A 12,488-nucleotide genomic window follows, 5' to 3' on the forward strand; every position below is an offset into this window, starting at 1 on the left:
CATCATAATACATCATTTTTTTTTAAATTGTAATTTCGTGATTTTAATGGAATGTAGTGCCTGAAATTGATTGCTTAAACTATACACCAGCTCTTACTTTTGAATTTGTTCCTCTTGCAGTGCTTATTCCATTTGGAACACAACCCACGTTGCAGTTGGCCTAAGGAACTACAATTCCCATTATTTTTGTAGTCCCTGGGGCCTATTTCCTTTCCTGCCAGGCACGTCAGTGCCGGTGCGTGTGGAAGGGCCAGTCTGTGCTAGTACACGCGTAATGCGCCGGCGCTGAGCCCTGTCAGATGGCCTCTAAGGGGAACAGGAGAAGCGGCCTTGCAGACCTGGACTTGGCAATGGCTACTTGTAAGGTCCCGCCTCTGGTACATAAACCCCATAAATAGGTATTTGGCGAATCCTGGGTCCGTAGAAAAATCTCTTCTCTGGATAACAATGTTATGCCGAATAAGTTGGCGCTACTCAATACAAGATCATTAGACAAACATGCACTGGATGTGAGGGACTATATCACTGTGAGGGACTATTTTTGTGTTTAGATACCAGGACTGCAGCTGGGCTGAGCCCATGTGTGAGGATTTTTTTAAATGTGGCCTCTATGACAGAATTCACTGGTCATCCCCTGGTGTACTGGTGCGATGGGATGTGCCAGCAATGGTTGATCAACAAAGGTTGGCTGAAAAGAGAGAAACAGGTGCAGCAATGCTGCTTCCTAGAGAGGGGCGGGGAGTCCCCAATGGAAAGAGATTAGGATGGTACCAGGATTCCTTCGCCCGGCTCCGGTAGCCAAGTCCATCCAGGAAAGTGTAGCATGATGTCTTCACCTTGCCACAACCACACGTGCACCTGTTTACACTGGGTTGGCGGAAATAAAGCCTGTGTTGCAACATCATGCGAGCAGCCCAGATGGAGGCACGTGGTTGGTGGCAGTGACAGAAAAGGTGTGCCCCACGCCCTCAGGCTAACGAGTTGGTGGCGTGGAAAGATTTGCATATGGCTTCCGCTCCACCTGGCGTGGCAGAGAGAAGGAGCAGGGCATCATGGGAAGCACTGACATGCCCTGCCCTAATGCCAGAGAGTGGGTGAGGTGCCATGATGAATGCTGATGTTTGAGAAGCTCTCGCTCTGGCCCTGATGCAGTGGAGGTCATCGGGAGCAGATGCAATGGGAGCAGGGACACACTGCCACTCCAATCTGTGTGGAACATCTGATGTGGTAGAATCTCTGCTAACAAGTCCTGTCAGTGGTTATATTGCTACGGTGTGCTGATTGGCGCTGCAGATGGCCGAGGTAGCACACATTGCCAAAAGAGCACTTAGAGTGGATAGAAAATAAAACTGTGCGTCCCTCCACAGTGAAGGGACACCCTCTAAGCAGCCGCCCGTGGTGCAGTGGTTAAAACAGTGCCAACTCACAAGCATGGACTGTAAAGAGGGGAACCCAAAGCTGACTATAGAGAGAATATATGTCAAATGCACTGAACAGGGAACCCCTCTGGGTAAGGGGGGACCTCACAGAAGTCCCACTGGTCATGAATTGAATCTGTGGGTGTCCTGCCCAATATACATACTCGGAGCCCTGTATGGTGAGGTCGGGTGACCATTGCTGGCTTATTCTTGGGTTGGTGGTGTTGTTTAGGCCTTTGTTTGTTACTAGGCATGAGGTATTGATTGCATGGCAGAGTCACTGGTTGCACTCCACACCCTCAGCATCTCCCACCGCCTCTTTTCATTTACTTGAACAGATAGGTTCAGGATAATACTATGTCTGAAGGGGTCACGCTTTTCTCGGGTAAGTTATTCATCGCCTTCTTTATTGGGTTCTTCCTTCAACAGCCCCAGCTGCCTCCTCCTCCGCCTGCCAGATTCACTGTCTCTCCTCCTCAACTCAAACCTAAGCACTCTCAACACTCTCTCCCTCACATTCCAACTGGGGTTCCAGCTGGGGATGCTCCACTCCACTCCACACACAATTCGCGGAAGACCTGACCTTACAATTCATATGCAACGCATAGGGCTGCAAGTGTCATTGCAGACGACGCAAGGTTGTGCAGAAGTAATGATGTTATCATTATGTTATTCTGTTGTCATGCCTAGGGTCTAAACAGAAATAGAGATCCCCCTGTTGGAGCTAAAAGATCAGAGGGGTGTGTTGTGTCATTTCCTTGGCGAATTCTCTCATGCTGCTGGTAAAGGGTGTAGGTTTGTTGCCCACTGCTGTTAACATCCTGTTTATGTTTCATTGCAGGATGAAGAACCTACTTTGCAGCATATCAGGTAACAATGTCAAAGTGAAAAAAGTCGCCAGGCTGGTTACAATTAAACCCCTCCTAGAATATTTGGGGAAGGAATTTTGATAGCCAGGAAAAAGTCGCCAGAACCTGACGACTTGTTCCCAGGGACATTATTACATGGGACCCTTTGCAGATGGTCTGTGGAGTCCTGGTATAAAGTGTTACCCTCCTTGACCTGCTGGCAAGCACCCGCAAGCATGCCAGAGCAAAAATACTCTGGGCTGCATATCCATTATAAAAATCGGACATAAATCACCCTCCTCCTCCTCATCATACTTCTCAATCGAGTCATCTTCCTTTCTCTCCTTAAGACAGTGGTCTTCAAACTGTGGTGCTCGCCCCCTAGAAGGCCCAGAGGATGTCCATTGGGGGTGTAAGGATGTTCAAAAAAAGGAGTACAATGACTGCTTTACATAGAAAATATAACCAGACATGGCATCTGTGGGTGGCGGAGGGACAACAATATTTGTACTCAAGTCGAGGCTCAGTAACAGCGTCTTACTCAAGGGGGGGGGGCTCTGCATAAAAAGTGTGACTACCACTGCACTAAGGAAATGAACGAAACCAAAGGAGGGGATGGATAGGGTTAGAGAGGATGATACCAAAAATCTCCGATCATCCCTCCTTTCCTTACAGTGTTTGAAAAGTGCTGTCATTGTGCCCCTTTTAGATATATAAGCTTCACTATTAACCACTTGTTCATTTGTGACATTGTCTAAATATCTTGTATTCAGTTTTAAACATTCATCAATGAGTGAGACCTGACTTAAATGGAGCGCTCAAGTTTCCAGTGGCCATGTGTGAGAAGGCCATCCAGACCCGTTATTGCTTTGAATTCTGGGATTTGTAGTTTTCCTAAATTTCAAATGGGAAATTTAAAAAACTACACGCCACAGAATTCAAAAGGAAAAAATAGCGCTGGGAGGCAGCAGGCGCATGGCCACAGTAAACTTGAGCGCTCTCGCTTACAGAGCCAGGATTAGTCTAATGCAGTGGTCGGAAGACGAGGAGGATATTCGGGGGGCGGGTGTGTGCAGGTGTCTTTCAAAAAGGGATTATGGTGGCTGTTTTCAATAGAAAATGTAAACAGTTATAGATTGTGGGGGGGGGGGCGAAACAATATTTTTACTCAAGGGGAGGGGGGGCGCAGTATCAAAAAGTAGAAAAATGCCACTGGTCTAATGTGGTTCTCATTGCACATATATTCCCACTCTCGTGTTCCTGATGAAGAGCAGCCGGTTTTTTTCTGACGGTAAAACGTCCTCATTAGTGGGAAGTCAAGTAATGCTTGACATTTGTGCGCCTTTACAGGCAACAAGTGTCTATTGAATTTAAAATTCAAAGCCAACTATCTCCCCTCTTAAACTCCGGCACCAAGTCTTCAAGCTGCACATTTCAGTTCAAAACCAGCACCAGGCTTCAGCGTGACTCTTTTCAGCCCCCGGGCAGTTCGGTTTGAACTCCAGAGACTCGCCTTTCAGTCAGCCGGCCGCCCAGTAGCCAGAGGTCATTAGAACCTCACTAATTAGCCGCTCCTGACTCCCAAGTAATTTCCTGTCGTCGTTGGGGAACGCCACGTGAAACAGAACAACATATACTGAACGCGTAAATTAGCAAGCCAGGTGTGTGAGGAAGATGTAACGAGGATCCAATCAGCAGCTTTTCCATTACTATTTCAACATAATTATATATGGGATGAAGTACCCCCTACTTTATTAGGATATTGCAAGTCACGGAGGAGTTCTGTAAATAGAGGGGCGAGTTCCATTACAAGGGCACGGAACTCGGAGGGGGTGGTCATACGCGGTCATCCCCTTAAACACCGGCCCTCTTGCTTAATCTACTGCAAGAGATCTTCCATTGCTGATCCATATAATCAATGAAGAATCTGATTGGATTAACAAAATCTAATATGCAGATTTAAATGTGCTTCAGAAAAATAGTTTCAACATTTTAATAAAATGCAATGAAAAAACGTTTTCATTTTGTACTTTAAGATCAGTAATTTACATGCTGCTTGTTCCTCACGTGTGTTAAACTTCAGTGCACAAATTAAGCATTCTAGCATAAGCAGTTCCTTGGCAGTTGTGATAAACATGAGGGCGTCCTCACATCTACTCCCCTTGGATCCTCTACGCAGTTGGCCTGGGAAGGGCCATCGCTTTTGGATCACAACCATGGGGGTGGGCGAGCGAGGGAGGCTCAACTGGGTGCAGGGTCCTTGGGGATTGGAAGTGGGATGCACTTAGGTGAGACGCAGTAGTCCACACTCTCCTTTCAGGAAGGAACCCCTATCCCAGAGGTCGTTATGGGATATTGTTCCCCATGTTCCCTTGTCCCTGAGAAGATCAGGAGATATTGTCAACCCAGGCATTCCAGAAAGAGGAGGAGAAGGATTGGGAATGGGGTACCTTACGACGAGACACAGAATCCCGCTTATCCTACTGACAACCAGTTTAACCCTCCCCTGACATTTATGGGTTACTGTAGATCAGTTCCCCTTTTATCCCCTCTTGGGGTACCTGACAGTACTGAGATGAAGAAGAAATAACTGAGAGTAATGAACATTCTAGCCTCTCCCCACTCTGATACCGAGACGAGGAAGAAGCAGCTGAGAGTAATGAACACCACTTAACCTCACCACTTTGGTACTGGGACGAAGAAGATGACTAAAGAGGCACACCAGTATATTGAACAGACATGTCCCACTAATAGGTTCAGACACAGTCAGGCAATGGAAACTAAGTATGCCCACCTGCAAACTATCAGAGTCTCAGGATAGTATATAAAAAGCAGTAACAGGAAGGAAGGCGAGAGGAAGGAAGGTGAGCTGGGAGCAGCTGAGTTGCCCAGGACCAGCCGGTGGAGAACAAGACTCTGAGACGCTGAGAGTCTGCAGAGTGAGGCAGCGGGAGGAAGTGTGGCGAGGGAGACAAGTCGGAGGAGGAGAGCCGGAGAAGTAGAGAGACCAAAGTTGGGAGACATGCCGATCCCTTTTGAACTAATTAGGATGAAATGCGTGTTCCCCTGGGCTGAGAAGCGAGCACAGGAGTGTTTGAGGGGCCACTGGTGACGCCCCAACCTCAAAGGAAAAAAATATTTCAAGAGAATCCAGCTAACGGTTAAGAACAAAACCGGTGAGTTTCAGATAATGGGAAACCCGGTATGTGAAAGGCGCGAGTGAATACAATGAGGCAGAATAATTGCGCGTGAGGAAATACACATTTACAATCCCCGAACAATGCTAAAGAATGCATAATGATGAAATGGGACATTAAGGAATACTAAGTAACAGAGTGGTCATGTATCAAGAGATAAGTTCCCGAAAGCCTATGTATGAAGAAAGAAAGCTTTCCACTTACAGAGGACTGAAGTAGGGCTGAACCCTAGCTTCAGTTCTCTTTACATTTTTCATAGCAGACCTAAAGGAAAGGTTTCTGATCATCATGATGGATTAGGAACCCAAACAATACCGTGGTTGTTCTATGCAGACGACCTAGTGCTGTTATCAAGAAACCCAAAAGATCTGCAAAGGCTATTAAATGCGTTAGCAATTTATGCAGACCAACATCATCTACAAATCAATCTTGACAAGACGAAGGTTATGCATTATGTAAAGACACGAAGAACAAACAAATCTCTAATTTGGACCCTACACAATAGACAACTACAAGTTGATCATCAGTACTCCTATCTGGGTGTCAATGTAAACGATCAGGATCGTGATGTTCTGTATCGTGCTGACATCCAGAGTAAGTTGAGCACAGTCTTTTCTCAGGTCAAAGTCAGACTTGCCAAATATGGCAATTTTTCCTGTCTGTCGGCTTTGAACTATTACAATCAGAAAGAAGTATCGCTGCTGTTATATGGTGCTGAAACTAAAAACGTTTTAAAGAAGTTTTTTGGCAAAGAATTGAAGGTACATTTTGGCGACGTGTTTTGAACCTTCCACAATGCTTACCAGTATCAATTATCAGATTTGAATTAGGGCTGATTTCTCTTTACAGCATATATGGATGGCGACTATGCGCGCTATATAGAACATTTATTTTAGCTCCCAAATCAGAAATGTTGTTAAGCATTCTACCTTCTTACGTGCTCACATCAAGCCACAAGTTTATAACCACATGGAAAACCACAACGCTAAGTATATTAGCCATGGCTGACGTGTCCCTGGAACTTTTGGTGAGCAATCCAACATGCGCAAAGCTAAAACTACATCAATCTGATTGGATAAAAACCCGAAAAGCCTGTACAATTGGGTTGACAACATCAGTGACTTCAAGAATAACCCTTTCAACAACAAAAAATATCACGTGTTGGAATCATACTTAGCAAAAAGTCCATCTCCGTCTCAGAGGAGTGCATACTTGAGATTTAGACTAAACCTATGGCCGACCTATGATGTTTGGACAAGGCGGAAAATAGTCGATAAGGGTCAAAGTGTATGTCAGTTTTGTAGAATTGTGAATCAGCAAGAAACATTACAACATTTAATCACTGAATGCTCTAAACTTGCTGAGAAACATCTTTTTTATCTGGAAACATATTTCAAACCATTCCAAATGATCTATCCGGAAGCACTGTGGCAACTCATCTTTTGCACAAATCGAATTTATGTCAGAATTGCGACCATAAGATTTTTAGAAGCACTTCAATTAAACAATCTAACTGAGTGAGGCCGATAAGGCCATGATCAGTTATTGAACTCTTACTCACATATTTGTAAGAAAAACTTTTTCACTTTTTTTTCTTTTTCCTTTTGTGATAGATAATGTCATGAAATTAATTTTGTAACTAGGGTTGTTGCTATTTTTATCAGAAATTATTGATGTGTTGCCTTTTATTGTATTGCTTTGTTGAATTGTTTTATTTCATGTTTTACACTGATTTTTTAACTGTCTATATGTGTAAATTGAAAGGTTGATCTAATTCAGCCAAATCAATAACAAAAATGTTTAAAAAGCCTGTTACAAAAAGGGGAGGTACGGGAAGCTGCAAATTGTTAGCAAAACAGCATTTAACAAAAGGGGAGTGACGCGAGAGATGGAGTATGAGCAAACTGATAATAATACTGAACTGAATGAAAATAAGCAAATTGCTAATACTGGATACTGAAGTAAACGAAACTGCAAACTGCTAATATTGAATAATGAACTGAATAAAACAGCAAGAGTGCTGACCTTGAATACTGAATGGTTTATTAAAAATTGAACTACACAAAGAGAACGCCTATGTGCTGAATAATGAACTGCTGGAAGAGAATTCAAGGTTCCTGGTTGTGTGACCTGCAATGGGTGGACCGTGCGGTCTAACAACTGCACCAAGATCAGAGAACCCATATATGCTAACAAGGAAACCTGCTACTGTGTCAAAAGGAAAACGACCCTTGGGGCATATGAGAATTGGGGAAGGTAACCCTGAGCTGTTCATAATTGTTGAAAGTAAGTTTGAAGATAACGTTTCAAGATACTTCTTTTTGTAACTTTTTTTATATTGAACTTGGGGAAAGGAATCCTGAGACCTGCTGTCCTGGAATTATATTGAACTTGGGGAAGGGCATCCTGACATTTGCAAAGGTGTGGAACTTTATGACTTTGAATCTAAAAGAAAGTAACTTGAACACTGTGCTGCACTTGTTGACATTTGGGGAAAAGAGGCTGAAGAGTAAGCACAAGCTGGAAATAGCTCAGTACTTAACTCATGGAACTCTTTTTAGTTTTTCGTTGACATCCCTACACATTGCTTTGTCGAAGTTGTGGGTAAGCAAATGTTTTGGATACAGACAGACTTTTCAGTTGAATGTACTGACACAGACTATCCTTAGTTTCTTTAGGTAGGGAAGTCCCACCTTAGCATTAGGGCAAGTTAGGCTTTACACCATCCTGACCTTTTCATTAAAAAAAGCCTATTGTTACATATTGGATCTGTTGCCTCTCTCTCTTTCCATGATGGCAACCTCACGCTTACACCAATCAAAGTGGCAACGTGTCCCTCACACACGCAAATGGTGCATTCATGCTTGATCATGAAATGACACGCACTAGATGACAGTTTAAAGTCACTCCCTGTATAGAGTTTAGACCACAAGGCTCTCAGGTCCCAATTCTCCCAGCTGTGATACAGGTTGCCACAAACGATGCTTCAGTGCCATATAATGTGACTGATCATAGCCTGGCAATACTTGGACAAATATGGTGGGCACGCCTGGACATGTGGTGGCACATGATCAGAATAATTAATGATATGATTGCAATTCCAGTCACATGATGGATGTGTTTATGAATATAATGTATCTGTGCATACAATTGCTATGATTGTGCTGTTGACGTCCGCTACACCATAAAAGCAGATCAATTATGCATACACCATTCAGTAGGTTGCCAAAGTCAATGTGATAATGTCAATTATTCTTGTGCTCAATAACAGCCGACACATGTTTTGACACTTGGTCGTCCTCGAGGCTGTTCAATGCAAATTCATAATTTAGAATTTGTAATTCCATACATTGACATAAAACAATAGATAAATCCCAAGTTACGAAAAGACATTTAAAAGATAGTTACATACCCATGATCAGTGGGCAATCGGGGTGTAGAAGAGGAAACAAACAATGGGTAATATAATTAGCTAGTTGTCACAATGTTATGCACTATACATTCACACGCTAAATGATCCAATAGTGCAAGTTGTGCCCTTGTTACATGTCCTCTGGAATTAAACAATTTCAATTTGTGACTGATACCACTGGGGTGAATGTACATTACCTCACAAAAGCTTGCCAGTGTGAAATCCAGTGTGTTATGATAATAGGGCATGAGGTAATTGAGTGCATGCAGATAGTGGTAGATAGTTACACATGCTAGTAGCTGGAGCTCCGGTGGCACCCATATAATATGGTGAAGAAACGTGTTAACATCCTATGCAAACGTGAAAAAGAAAAAAAAGACATAAAACAGATAGCCGTTCCTTACCAACTGTTTCTCTTTCAGTAGTATCTGTTGGTGTAAGTAAAATACCATTCAGACCCTAAACCTTGCCTTGTACTGCTTCCTGCCAGTTATCATAGAGGGCAAACTTACCCCAAGAGATGATGTTCCATGTTCCACATATTAAGTCCTTGCTTGTGTATTTTGAATCCCATGCGGCCCTTTCTGAGTAGCAGAAAAGAAATTTGCTATGTCAGCAAATGTGTGTTTTAGATTAAGGCTTGTAATGTTCCCCATACAAAACAAAGTGACGCTTACCAATGGCATAATGTGGCCTGTACATCTGGTCTGTGTTATGCCTTCAAATAGTTTTCAGCAACTAGTCATAAACCTAAAAATGATGAGGCAAAATTGGTCCTGTAAGTATAATCCCCTCATGTTGTGCCTGGAATACAGAAATTATCCTATCAATTGTTGAGATTCCCAAAAGTGCTAAGTGGCAAAAAGTAGCACTTTTGGGAATCTCAACAATTGATAGATTAATTTCTGTGAATGAGTGTGGACAAAGGTTCCTACTCATTTAAGAGGACTAGTACAAAATCCAGGAGTCTAGCAAAAAAGTGCTGGGGGGCTCACAGGTGGAGAGAATTTCACAAAAAAAGGAAAGTCTACTCTAATACCGTTATTATGTGGCAAGACTGGCTTACATTGGTGACTGTCCATATATTCTTTGTGTGTCATGGCATTTTTGAACTGGGCATCAAGGGTAAAAGCAAACATAAGTGTGATTATGTGGTACACTGGCCTACGTTGGTATAGACAGTCTGCATATACTTTATTTCTGTGGCATATTTTGGACTGGCTGCGGGTCCTTATATAGTAACACTGGCATATATTGGTGCAGCTTGTATGGACATGTATGGACATAGCAAGCAAGAACATGTTTTATATACTGGCATATGTTGTGGGCAAAGGCAGCATGAAAATGCGTTGTAAAATAGTCCTGTGCACTGTTGGTGACTTGCATTTATTGGGATTTTTAATGTGCCACCATAAAAAAAAAACGTTGCAAACTGTCAAGTTTTTTACACCGTTTTTCTAAGAAAGTGCTGTAAAATGCACCGTTTTAACAGATTATTTTAAAAATGCTGTAGGGGGAGAGCAGCCCTTGTTTGGTTCAGGCTCCCTCACAGCTCTCCATCCCGTATATTCGGCACATACGCTTATACCCCTCCAGTTCACAAATTAGCCAGCCACCACTACCTACCTGTTACTTCCTGCGTCTTTTTCTTCTGCTTCTTCCTGTCATGTTTGTACAGTAAGAAGTGCAGTATGGAAGGTTCGTAATTGATAAAATCACACCTATAGCGCGGTAGCCAGATTCCATCTACTTCTAAGCAGTGGAGCAATGTGCCCTGATTCAATGGTACTTACTCTGTTGACCACATTTAATGACGCATGATTGAATTATCATGGGCTGGGCGAGAATTCATACCACTAACGGCAAGTAGGGGAGAACTAGCTAAACTGAAGGTATAACCTGCTGTGCCATCGTACTGGCTAACAGGTAGGTCGTCCTGTAGGCGAGTCTTGTGTTGACAATGTTGTTTTCTGTTATCAGAGGTTATAAAAGTGCCTTGTCAACCAGAAAGGTCCCCCGGGCACTGTGGATTACAGATGCTAATGCTGACTGCTCAAAGGCAAATCCCACGGTGATATCCCGGTCTTGAGAATGGCTGAGCACTGCTCTTCAAAGCAACCATCCTCGCGGAATGACGAAAATGCTGACATTTAATTGTACAGCTGACAGTTCGCACCCTTTTCTGTAAAGTGATACCTAGCATTACACGAGAGCACTGTGGCCGATCACGAGTGATGAACGATATCTTATGAAAGATCAGACTGTTTGCCGGACATCAAGTTCAAGGGGGGTGTGTGTGTTGTGGGAAAAGTTACTAACAACTGTGAACCCTGGACTGGGTAGTGGCCTGACAATTATTTTTTGCCGAATTACTTTATTCGGTGTGTCATGAACATGATGAGAGAGCTGAACATATGTTATTAAGGGGTAAAAGAAACCAAGGTGAAGCTGCTCAGAAAGCTCAGTGAGTTAAGCGCCTGCTGCTGAGATTGGTCATCACCCAAGGGTCATAGGTTGGAACCATGATAGGGGGCAGGGGTCTCTGCCTACCATTCTTTTGAGGCCTGTACATTGAGAGTCATTAAATTGGGTCACAGTAGGAGCTGGTGTTTAGGGTGCTTCAATTCAGTAACACGGTAGTAGTGTGTGACATATAGATTTTTATTAAAACATGTTGATATCAATATTTGAAATCCATTTCTCCTTCCGTACATATTCCAGCGGATCACTTAGAAACTGTTCCTACTGTGCCCGCTTGCCGCTCCATTAAAAAAATTATGGGGGTTTCGGGGGTGTCCCCCGCCGGTTTCATGGCTTATTATCGCCACAAATATATTTTTGTATGGCAATATTTTTACGGGGATATTAACTCATGGACCCCCTCGGACTACCACCTCTCCGCCACTGTCATGTAAAGTTACCCATCTTGTTCTCCCTAATGCATGTACAGTGCTCAATTGCTTCTGAGCCAGCTACAGTACAAATACGGATTGATTTTTGACATCACTTGAACTGCTATGGAGGAAAGAAAAAGTTAATTATAGTTGTTTCTAGGAATTGGTTACTGCTGTCTATCGATAAAGGTGATTTATATATTTTTTGTATTTATGTGTTTTATTAAGAACATTAAGTAAATAAGATTTAAGTAACACATAATACAGCAAATGGAATAGTGTAAAAGCCACAATCAACTATATTCCGAAAAAGTTAATTAACCCTACAGTTTGAGCAACAATGCAACCGTATGTAGTGACTATATATTCTATTCTAATGCATGAAATGCAGTATCGCATAAGCTAATAGTTATAAATAAAACATCAGGACACACAAGACAAACAGGACTAACATGAACATAAGGAGGGGAGGGGAGGGTTCATTATGTATAAGAATAAGGACTGAAACATTTACCATATTTTCTAATCTTGACTGGGTATTGCATTATTCAAATAAAGGTTGCCAATTTAATAGATGTTTGTGCATCAATGGTGGAGAAACAGCATTACATTGTTCCATCCTGTAAAGATTACATACTGAATTCCACCATAATTTAAAATGTGCATTTTAAGATTTTTCCAATTTGCGGTGATAGTCTGGATGGCTATAGCAATAAATA

At 42.7% G+C, this 12,488-nt stretch overlaps 1 long non-coding RNA gene across 2 annotated transcripts in view; it reads left to right on the forward strand.

Moving 5' to 3' along the window:
- The first annotated feature begins 259 nt into the window (after positions 1 to 259).
- The window catches only part of LOC138493231 (uncharacterized), a 111,697-nt gene continuing 99,468 nt past the window's right edge, over positions 260 to 12,488 (forward strand). The window contains exons 1-2 of one of the 2 annotated variants that reach the window (XR_011276319.1): positions 260 to 398; positions 2,260 to 2,288. This is a non-coding gene — a long non-coding RNA (uncharacterized lncRNA). The remainder of the gene's footprint in view (positions 399 to 2,259; positions 2,289 to 12,488) is intronic. The other variant, XR_011276318.1, reaches the window with a different exon arrangement.

Source organism: Ambystoma mexicanum, chromosome 10, assembly GCF_040938575.1.
Source record: "Ambystoma mexicanum isolate Mex_15411 chromosome 10, UKY_AmexF1_1, whole genome shotgun sequence".
NCBI classification, from domain to species: domain Eukaryota; kingdom Metazoa; phylum Chordata; class Amphibia; order Caudata; family Ambystomatidae; genus Ambystoma; species Ambystoma mexicanum.